This window comes from Cervus canadensis, chromosome 28 (assembly GCF_019320065.1).
Source record: "Cervus canadensis isolate Bull #8, Minnesota chromosome 28, ASM1932006v1, whole genome shotgun sequence".
In the NCBI taxonomy this organism is placed as follows: Eukaryota; Metazoa; Chordata; class Mammalia; order Artiodactyla; family Cervidae; genus Cervus; species Cervus canadensis.
Genome location: NC_057413.1, coordinates 45,822,689 through 45,833,080, shown reverse-complemented (window position 1 = coordinate 45,833,080; position 10,392 = coordinate 45,822,689). Strand labels below are relative to the sequence as shown.

Below are 10,392 nucleotides of genomic sequence, written 5' to 3'. Positions count from 1 at the left end.
GTCACTATTATACCCTTCAATGTGATAGTCCCCACCCTCCCCACTCCCAACTCCTCAACCTGGATGATTTCAATACACTTGTGCTTATCTTTTCAGATACTTCTCCTAGCAATCTGACCACCAAACCCCTACATAGGTCTGCTCAAAGCACTTCAGTGCTGCCTGCTGATCTGCATAAAGGGATCTGGTCCTTACCTTCCAGGTGTGGGCATGCTCCATTGTGCCACCTTCAGGCTGCTGCTGCTGCTGCCGCTAAGTCACTTCAGTCGTGTCTGACTCTTAGCGACCCCATGGACCGCAGCCTACCAGGCTCCTCCATCCATGGGATTTTCCAGGCAAGAGTACTGGAGTGGGGTGCCATTGCCTTCTCCGACCTTCAGGCTAGTGCCAACCTATTCAGCTCTCTCATTTCCCACTCTGCTCTTGAATAATAACAACAGTAATAACATCTAACATTTCTTGAAAATTTACTATATGCCACTTTATCTAATATTCTAAAGTTATTTATGTCACTTAATCCTCTCATGCAGGCTATATTATGTCATTATTATTATTCTCACTTTATTGGTGAAGAGAAGAAAGTGCAGAGAGACTCAGCAACTAGCTTAAGGTAACTTCCCTTGGAGGTGGGGACTTGAATTTAAACAGAGTCTGTATCCAAAGCCCATTTCTAGCCTCCACGCCTTCTTCTGCACTTGCTTTGGTGGCACCCATCTGCACCCACCACCCCCCCTGCACACGTCCCGCCTCTGCGCCCTCACCCATACTCTTACCCCCACCTGGCCTGCCAGGTTCTCTCATCTCTTCACCCTCTTCCAAATGCTATTCATTCTTCAAGTGTCATTCACATTTTAATGCCTCCTTGAAGTCTTGTCTGATTTCCTTTCTTGGAAGCGATTCTATCCTGTAAATACATTTTCCCAAAGTTTTTATTTTTACCTCGTTTCCTTATATTGCAATCATTTGCTCGACCAGCATGTGAGATGGGACCACAGCTGATTTTCCCCTTAATCCTTCTCTGTATTTTTTCACATGAAGCTTACAAAAGCAGTTTTATGAGAGGAAGTTGAATTATTGTCCTGCTTGGGATCGAGAATGGGTTCTGCTCCGCTCTCTAAGTCCCTCTGAAAGAAAAGCCAAGGGCTTGATTAAGGAATGGAAAGAATTTTGTAGTCAGTCAATTCCTGCTGTGATAAATCTCTGGGGTGAAGGATGGTAAGGCAGGGACATAAATGACGATAGCTGTGCTCCCCGAGTCGGTTGGATTATAAAACAAACCGCATACTTATGACTGTATGTTCCAAACAATACATAACAGAAGGCAGGGAGAGGTGAAGGGAGGCGCTGAGAGCCGGTGTGAGAGAGGGGGAACTGGCCGGTCCATTCTGAGAGTGGCAAAATGAATGAATGACAAAATGAATCCTTACCTTGATTCAGAGAGAGGGGGAACTGGCCGGTCCATTCTGAGAGTGACAAAATGAATGAATGATAAAATGAATCCTTACCTTGATTCTCCTTAAACAAGTTGATTTCACAACCAGTCACTGTGAGCACTCCAGCTTCGGAGTTAAGAGTGCCAGGGTGAGAATCCTAGTTCTGCTACTCACCAACTCTCTGACCTAGGAAGCCACTCAGCCTCTGCTTGCACCAGTTTCCACATCTGTAAAGTAAAGACAGTAATAGTACATGCCTCAGAGGGTTTTGTGGGGATTAAATAAAATGACGTTTGATCAGCATGCAAAGGAGTGGCTGGCATATCTATGCCCTGAATGTAGCCTAGCACCCTTACTGGGATGTATCTGGTGGCAAGAGAAGAGCCTGGGACTGGCCGGGAGATCTGGTGAAGCACTGGGAGTGCTGGGCCAGAGCTTGGAGCTGTAGTCCTTCCCAGATCTTCCTCCTGGACATCGGCCCCAGCCCACAGTGTTTTCTGTTTCAATACCATCCTGAAGGTTTGGAGATTCCGCAGTGGTGGTGGTAGTGGTTTAGTTGCTATGTCATGTCTATCTCTTGCGACCCCATGGACTGTAGCCCACCAGGCTCCTCTGTCCATGGGATTCTCCAAGCAAGAATACTGGAGTGAGTTGCCATTTCCTTCTCCAGGGGATCTTCCTGACCCAGGGATTGAACCCAGGTCTCCTGCATTGCAGGCAGATTCTTTACTGACTGAGCCACCCTGGCAGGAGGCGAAAGCCAGGGAAGTCAACAACATCTGTTGCCTCAAGTCCTGCTCCAGATGACTGTTTCCTTTATTGCTCTTCTCTGGATCTTAGAGACCATTTTGCTCCAACACTTCTGTTTTAGAGATGGAGACGCAAAGGTCCAGAAAGAGGAAGAGTTGCCCAAGGTCACGTTAAAGAACCAGAATCCAGATCGTCTGTCTTCCCCTCTGGTGTTCTTTCAACCACACTACCTCAAATCCCAGGGTCTCCTAACACTGTGCATTTGTCAGGGTGGTTCTCTTGGGCTGCAAAACACCCACCAAGTTGGCCCTAGTTGCCTCGGCCTTCTCTTTGCTGGATGGCTACTGCACTTCAGGTGCACTTGGTAATTTACCACTTACTGGCACCCTGGCTAGTATTAGAGAGGTTGCCTTGTACACAGGAAGGAGTCTTGGGCTGTGGAGTCAGAAGATTGAAATCCAGTGCCATCCAAGAGCTCCAAACTCTTGGAGCTACCATGTTACCTTTATAAACAAAGGACTTAGTCTCTTTGTTTATAAAATGGGGTAATGATCGATTGCCTGGGACTGGAATGGCGAACTAGTGAGACAGCATTTACGAATGCTCTTCACAGACAGCAGGACGCTGCGCCAGTGTCAGTTTGTGTCCTTTCTCTCCAGAAAGAGACTGCCTTCTTCCTCCCCGTCTTCTCCCCTGTGGTATGGAGCAGAGCGCCAGGCAGTGTATAAAAGGCACACAGTCAAGACTTCCGTGTTGATTGAATGTGATCTTTCAGGATTGTCTGACCCTTTGATGAATTAGGAACCCAACCCCAGACCTGGTATTAGGGCAAGAGAGTGAGGCTGTGGAGGGAGCCCCTGAGGCCTGGGGGAGGGGGAGAGATAAACAGAGGGCTTGATGATGAAAAGTAAACTGGATTTAGAAAACAAACTCCAGCTAATGGCTGTAGGTGGTGTTAGTCATTCTGTTAAGGAATTTGGGAATACATATGCATACTAATAGGAATTTATTTTGGCTGCTTCTTACTCCAGCATTTGGGAAGGGAGGAGGGGTAGAGGGCACCGCAGGATTAAAAGACATGGCACCTGAATCTCTATCAGGTGCGCTCCAGGGCTAGGCCTCGGCTCCAGAGGAAACATGGCAAGATCTACAAGGCCTGTGGGATAAACTAGGATCAGGCTGGCTGTTGGTCCTGGTGGAAGCAGAGAGAATGGGCCTGAGGATTTAGGAATGGCTCCTAAGTTCTAGCCATGCAATCTACTGAGTGGAGGGAGGTCCCAAGGCCTCACGAGACTGTGTCCCAGGATCTCTCTGATTCCTCTGGCCCACAAAATTTGTCTTCAGTCCACGATGTGCCAAGGGGCACTCTAAGAAGCATCTAGCAAATTCCTGGGATTACAGACTGCTCTTCTTTATGGAGCAGACTCAACAGTCCTCACTCTGTGCTTCCATATGTTCAGGCACCTGGCTGTGTCCTGTCATCTACCCGAATCCCTCACTGCTTTTTTTTAATAATTTTTATTGATTGATTATTTGTTTATTTTTGGCTGCGCTGGGCCTTGGTTGCTGGGTAAGGGCTTTCTCTAGTTGCAGCAGTCAGGGGCTACTCTCCAGTTGCTGTGTGCTGGCTTCTCATTGCTACCGAGCGTGGGCTTTAGGGCTTGCAGGCTTCAGTAGTTCTGGCTCACAGGCTTAGTTTCATGTGGGATCTTTCCAGAGCAGGAATCAAACCGATGTCCCCTGCATTGGCAGGCAGATTCTTAACCAGCGAACCACCAGGGAAGTCCCCCTCACTGCTTTTTATGCCATTTCCCTCTCTTCTGCACACTGGGTAGATATAGAGAGGCTTCTCCTTGTCTTTTGCACAGGAGTCCTTCTGCCAGTTATGAAGGCCCAGGCCAACTTGACCTTCTCCTCCTCAGACTGACGGCCTCTCAACCTCCAGCCCCTCCCAAGAACTCCTCTCATTACGCACTGAGATCCCATTAAGCAAGCAGGATTGGGAGTCACCACCTGCCCAGAAGTGCATAGTGGGGATCAGTACCTATAGCCAACCGGAAAGCCAGGGGATGCAGACAACAGGGTGAAGCTGGTCAGGAGTGCTCAGGAACATGTAAATTATCATATGTGAAATGAATCGCCAGTCCAGGTTCGATGCATGATACAGGATGCTTGGGGCTGGTGCACTGGGATGACCCAGAGGGATGGGATGGGGAGGGAGGCGGGAGCGGGGTTCAGGATGGGGAACACATGCACACCCATGGCGGATTCAAGTCAACGTATGGCAAAACCAATACAATGGTGTAAAGTAAAATAAATAAATTAATTAATTAAAAAAATAAATAAAAAATAAAAACTGAAAGGAGTGCTCAGGAGCGCAGGGGAGGATGGTTCATGACAGGGGCCAGGGGAGCTTGAGCTTTCTCCGTGTTGGGACATAGAGTTATCTTAGGGGAGACGGCACTGCTCTGATGTGCGGTGGGAAGCACAAGGCCCCCTCACTCTCTGCCACATAGAGACATGAAAAGGTGGATGAAAACATTTTTAAACACCTGCTGGGAGCTCTCTGGGAAGTCATTTATCTGCCCTGCACTTCAGTGCCTTGGCTGTAAAACTGAAACAAAGAAGTATGTATTACACAGAGAGCCCTGCAAATGTTTGTACCCTTCTGCCCAGTGATCCTACTTCAGGGAATCTAACCCAAGCAGAGAAGCGAGAAGGTGGGCAAAGACTTAGGTACAAAGATGTTCACTGTAGGGTTATTTAGAAAAGTGAAAAGTGTAGAAGAATTGCACTGCCCAGCCTTAGACTGGATGGTATGCGAGCTTTCATCTCCTCCCTGGACCTCTCTCTCCCTCTGCCCCCACTCCCACCTCTCTTTCACAGGATGACCATAGCACCCCTTTTGGGAAGCCTTGGTCCAGCTCTGCGGTCAGCAATCAGTAAAAGCAGCCAGGTAGCTTGCACAACAGTGCCCCTACCCAAGCCCTTCTGGGCTTGCTCAGGGAAACAAGAAACCCACCATCCCTATCTCTCCATTACTGAAGTGTAGATTATCTTCTGGGGACTTTCAACCATGAATGGTGATAGCAGACTGGCTGTCTCTTGGCCTCCTGAGAAGCATCTGGGTCCCCAGCCTGCTCCATCTGCCAAGGTTGCCCATGGGTTCCTAGAGCTGGGCAGGCCCTTAGCCAGCACACAGGCCAGCCCTTTTGAGGGGATGGAGATTGTCAACATTGCTTGTTAGTGCAGAGGCATATTGAACATCCAGGCCACCTGACTCCTAGCCCAGAGCTGAGGGCTCAGGTGAGGCGAATATTATTGAAAAAATAAGCCAGTTGTCCTCAGAATTATCCAAAGTACAAGAAATGACCCAGGTCCTGGCTCTTTATGGGATAGTCATCCCCTTCTCTGAGCTGGGACAACTTTTTTCTTTCTTTCTTTTTGGTTGCACTGGTATTCGTAGCTGTGCACAGGCTTTCTCTAGCTGCTGTGAGCAGGGGCTCCTCTTCAATGCGGTGGCTTCTCTTGTGGCAGAGCATAGGCAAGGAGCTTGGGCTTCAGTAGTTGCAGCACATGGGCTCAGTAGCTGCAGGCTTAGTTGCTCCGAAGCGTGTGGGATTTTCTTGGCCCAGGGGTCGAGCCCGTGTCCCCTGCATTGGCAGGCAGATTCTTATCCACTGTGTGTGTGTGGCTCAGTCGTGTCCGACCCTTTGCGATCCCATGGATTGTAGCCCACCAGGCTCCTCGGTCCATGGAAATCTCCAGGCAAGAATACTGGAGTGGGTAGCCATTCCCTTCTCCAGGGGATCTTCTTGACCCAGGGATCAAGCCCAGGTCTTCCTTATTGCAGGTGGATTCTTTACCGTCTGAGCAGCCAGGGAAGTCCTTCTTATCCACTGAACCATCAGGGAAGTCCTGGGACAACTTCCTGATGGCATATTGGGTTCCCTTTGGAGCAAGAATTGGGCTACCCCCAGCATCCCTGGCCTTCATGCCATCCTAATGTCTTATTGGTTTCTGAGTGCAGCTTCATTTCTGCTCTGGTCCCAGTCTCATCTTATCCCTGCCGCTAGATTCCAGTCCTCTCCTGGGTGACCTTGGTGTAAGGAGATAATCTAGCCTGATGCCCTTGACCCTTGGAGGGGAATTCAGAGACTGGAATCTAAGCTAAAGCTCCTCCTTCCACTCTTAACTCCTCCTCTTGGAATTCCCACCTATGGAATGCAAAACCAAAGGTAAACAAGGAAGAAAACCTCCCTGCTGATTCCTGCCTTCATTCCTTCCCCCACCACTTCCCTTGGGGAGTCCCCCTGTTTCTGCCCCCACTTCTTCTACTCAACCTCTCCTTCCTCCTTGCTTCCCTCATTTATCTTCCCTTCCCTGGTGGCCCAGATGGTAAAGAATCTGCCTGCAAGGTGGGAGACCTGGGTTCGATTCCTGGGTTGGGAAGACCTCCTGGAAGAGGGCACAGCAACCCACTCCACTATTCTTCCCTGGAGAAACCCCACAGACAGAGGATCCTGGCGGGCTACAGTCCATGGGGTCACAAAGAGTCAGATACGACAGAGCCGCTAAGCAGAGCGCACACCTCTATCCCCACCCCGTTTCTACCTCTCTTTTCTTGCCCACTCTGATGTATCTTGAGTTTCACCCTGGCCATGCCCTTTTTCCCTTAGGCTTTCTAGAATCCCCCCAAGGAAGAGCCTGTCTTCCAGGGTCCGCAGAACTCTGATTTGGCAGTTTCCCTGAGTGCCCATGGGAGTACAGCACAGGGGAGTCTAGGTGCCTGGGCTTGGGCAGATTTTCATCCAGCTCACAGGACACAGTCAGAGAGGAGGCAGGGTTTCAGATTACAGATTTAAGCAGCTGAGCCAATCCTGAGCTGCAGAGCCACATCCACATGCCACATGTGCCTCCCTGTGGGTATCTGGGACAGGTGCACGGGAGGTGTTTAGGAGAGCAGAGAGGGATTGAGACATTCTCCCTGGATTTAGCAGCTGGAGTACAAGCAGGCATCTCAAATTTTCAGTTCTTTCTGTGAGAAAGGTACCTGAACCTCTTGGAAAGACCAGTAAGGCAGAGCCTGGTCCTACCTTTCTGGAAACTGGTTGCTGATCCCAGCGGACAGAGAGGATAAATAACCAAAGTTAGATGAGACCCCAGCCAGACCCAGACCTTCTGATGTTAAGCCCACGGGGATTTCATGACAAGCCACGGGCCTCGGACAGGTCGCTTTACTATTCCGGGCCTCATTTTCCTCCAATGTCAAATGAGGGTTGGTGGGAGGATCAAACAAGGGAAGGCGCTGTGCAAACAGTTGGCGCCACTGCACACTTTACAGATTCTGACAGTATTCCGAGGTCTAAAGGTGCGTGTCCGACTCTTTGCGACCCTATGGACTGCATAGTCCTGGCCTGAATTCTCCAGGCCCGCCTGCACCGGGCTCTCATCTGTCCTGGGTCGCCCCGCTAGGGTGTGGGGATCAGAACCCCGCCAGAGCTGGGTGGGCGCGATCGTCCCAGCCCCCACCCTCTGCCCAGGGCCGGCGCGGCGGGGTTCTCCTCCGGCAGGCGGCGGGCTGAAGGCTGCACGGCGCTCTCCGCACGTGAGGCGGCAGCACCGGCTCCGGCCGCAGCGCGCAACCCAGGCCGCCCGGCACGCTTGGCGCAGGGTCTGCCCGTGCCGCCGGGCCGCCCATCCCGTCCTGCCGGCTCCTGGGCGCGAGGCCCGCCCGCCGCCCTCCCCGGACCCCCGCCGCCCTTCCGGGCGAGCACCGCTAGCCAGCAGCTGCCCTCGCGCCACCCCGGCGGGGACCGCGAGCCCTCCAGTTCCGGCGGCCGTGTGGGAAGGAAAGGGGTGCGCCGCGCGGCGGGCCCGAGGCCGGCTCCCGGCTCCTGCAGCTCCGCCGGCCGCCGCTGGGGGCGGCCTCGCCTGGGGGCTCGGCGGGGACGGCGCGCACGGGCCCGGGTTCCGGGCGCCTCCGGCCGCTGGGCTCTCTCCGCCGCCGGCTCTCGGCGGCCGCCGCAGCCCGCCGGCTCCCTCCTTGCTCCATGCGTGCGATCGCCGTGCGTGTGTGTGTATGTGTGACGGGGGCGCGCGTGTGTGCGCGCGCGCGTGGGGGGGCAGTGTGCATGCGGGGCGTGCGGGGGAGTGTGTTTGTGTGCGTGTGGGTGTGAGTGCCTGGCTCGTTCTCTCTCTCACACACACACACACACACACACACACACTCACACGCACAACCGGCTGGCTCGTCTGAACTTGAAGACGCCCCACATTCCAAGATGCCCGAGGTTCCTGGGGATGCCCGGGGTTCTTCGATTTGGAAAATCCTGCCGCCGTCCTCCTAGGGAGAGATTATGTTATTATTATTATTTTTTTAATCTGGAAGAGAACAAGTTGTGCTTTTTCTTTCTTTCTTCATGCTAAATGCCGTGGATATAACTGAATAAGCCTCTCAGGGCTCTCCCCGCGTGGACATCCGAGGCCACCATCTGCCTGTGTTCGCCGGAGCCGGAGGGCTTAGCTCGAGCCTGTCTCGGGCGGGGAAGGATGCGTGGCCGAGCCGGGGAGCCCGGGCGCCCCGCGGAACCGGCCTCGGTGCCTCCCAGCCGGAGGTAGATGCTGCCTCGCCCAGGTGAGTGGTCGCCACGGCCTCCCGCGTCTCAGCGATCGGGTGTCTGCGGGAGCTTGGCGCGGGGCTGAACGCGCCCGGGGGAGCTGGGAACTTTGCATCCCTTTCTCTTTTCACTTGAGGGCTCTCTCACCCGAGCAGCCCTGCGGATACTCCCTTCTCTTTTCGCCCGTCGTTATCGCGGGAGGTTTCCTTTTCATTTCTTTCTTTCTTTTTGATCGTGGAGGTGAAACTCTGGCGAGGAGCGGGGAGAGCGAGTTCCGTTTGAGGCCAGAGAGCAGGAGGGAGAGACAGGAGCTGCAGGTAGACAGAAACGTTGAAACAGCAGGAGAACTTTGCCGCCAGACCACTCTGTTGCATCTCCCCACAGGCGAAGCCTGGCTGGAGCGGTTGCTGGGGGCTGGGTCGGACGCCAGGGCTCCCTGCGCTCTGGGGGCTGGGTGGGGTGGGTAAAGCCGGGTGTGGAGGAGTTGACTCAGTGCTGATGGAGGGAAGGAAGGCTTCATTGCAGTTCAGGGAGGCAGGCATGTAGGGCAACCCCAGGGACCCTCTCCTGTCTTCAGGTAGAAGGCAGGGAGATTGGGGAGATGGTGTGTGTGCAGCTTGGGGCATCAGAATGGCATGATGAAGCAATATGGAAAGTGGTATTAGCTGTGCCTGGTTGATAGGTCTGTCTCCCGCCAGCCCTGCCCTGGTTCTAGGATTCTAAGGTTGGCCTGGGCAGGGAGGAGGGAGAGTAGTGGGCAGTCAGTGCCAGCAGTGCCTCGCTCTGCACAGACCCGAGGGGACGGCAGGGAGGTGTCCTACCCATCTTTGCATCACCCCAGTACAAAGGACATAGGCAGTGAGTTCCAGGGAGACAGAGCTCCTGAAAGCCAGAACCTGAAAGGGAAACAGGAGGGAGCCTGAGCGGGGATTGCAGAGGGACTGATCCAGGCCAGCACCAAGTGCCTGCTGAGATGCCACAGACAGGCAGATACCTGCGGGTAGCGGGAGCTTGGCGGAGCCTGCACCGTGAGCTGGTGTTACAGGCATGGCTGTAGATGCTGACCTCTGCCTTCACGACAGTGAAGTGTGTGTGTGTGTGTGTGTGTATGTGTGTGCATGCATGTGTCAGGGAGGGGGTCCTCTGTGGCTGCAAAGGGCTGATTGGCCTTGAGGGGCCGTGGGAGCAGGGCGGCTTCAAGAAATTGACCCCCCCCCCAAGCCCCATGGCTGGGGAGGAGCAGAGCTAGGCAGGAGACTGCCTGTCTCTGAGCTGTGAAGTTCCCTGGGACCAGGCTGAGAGGTTCTTGTTGGGCTGTTGTACGAGGGTGGGGGCCGTCTTGGAACTCAGGGCTTGTGGGGAGACTGGGAGCACGGATGGGGGGATTGTGGGGAGACTGGGAGCTCAGATCCCGGGTCTTAGGGTTGTGTCCTGGGCTGATCGCTCTCCTCTGCGAAGAGCTTTACTCAGCCACGTACAGCAGAGCCCAGCCAGCTGTGGCCTCGCTCGTGCAGTACTTTGGAGGCTGAAGGGGGTCAGGGTCCTGCAGAGAGGATGGGGAAGCTCGAGAGGGCCTGCCGGCAGCCTCC

General features: G+C 53.7%; 1 protein-coding gene across 1 annotated transcript in view; it reads left to right on the top strand.

Moving 5' to 3' along the window:
- The first annotated feature begins 8,406 nt into the window (after positions 1-8,406).
- Positions 8,407-10,392, top strand: part of LRFN2 (leucine rich repeat and fibronectin type III domain containing 2) — a 200,052-nt gene continuing 198,066 nt past the window's right edge. Inside the window, exon 1 of the mRNA XM_043450946.1 lies at positions 8,407-8,820. The gene's annotated coding sequence lies outside the window, so the exon portion shown is untranslated. The remainder of the gene's footprint in view (positions 8,821-10,392) is intronic.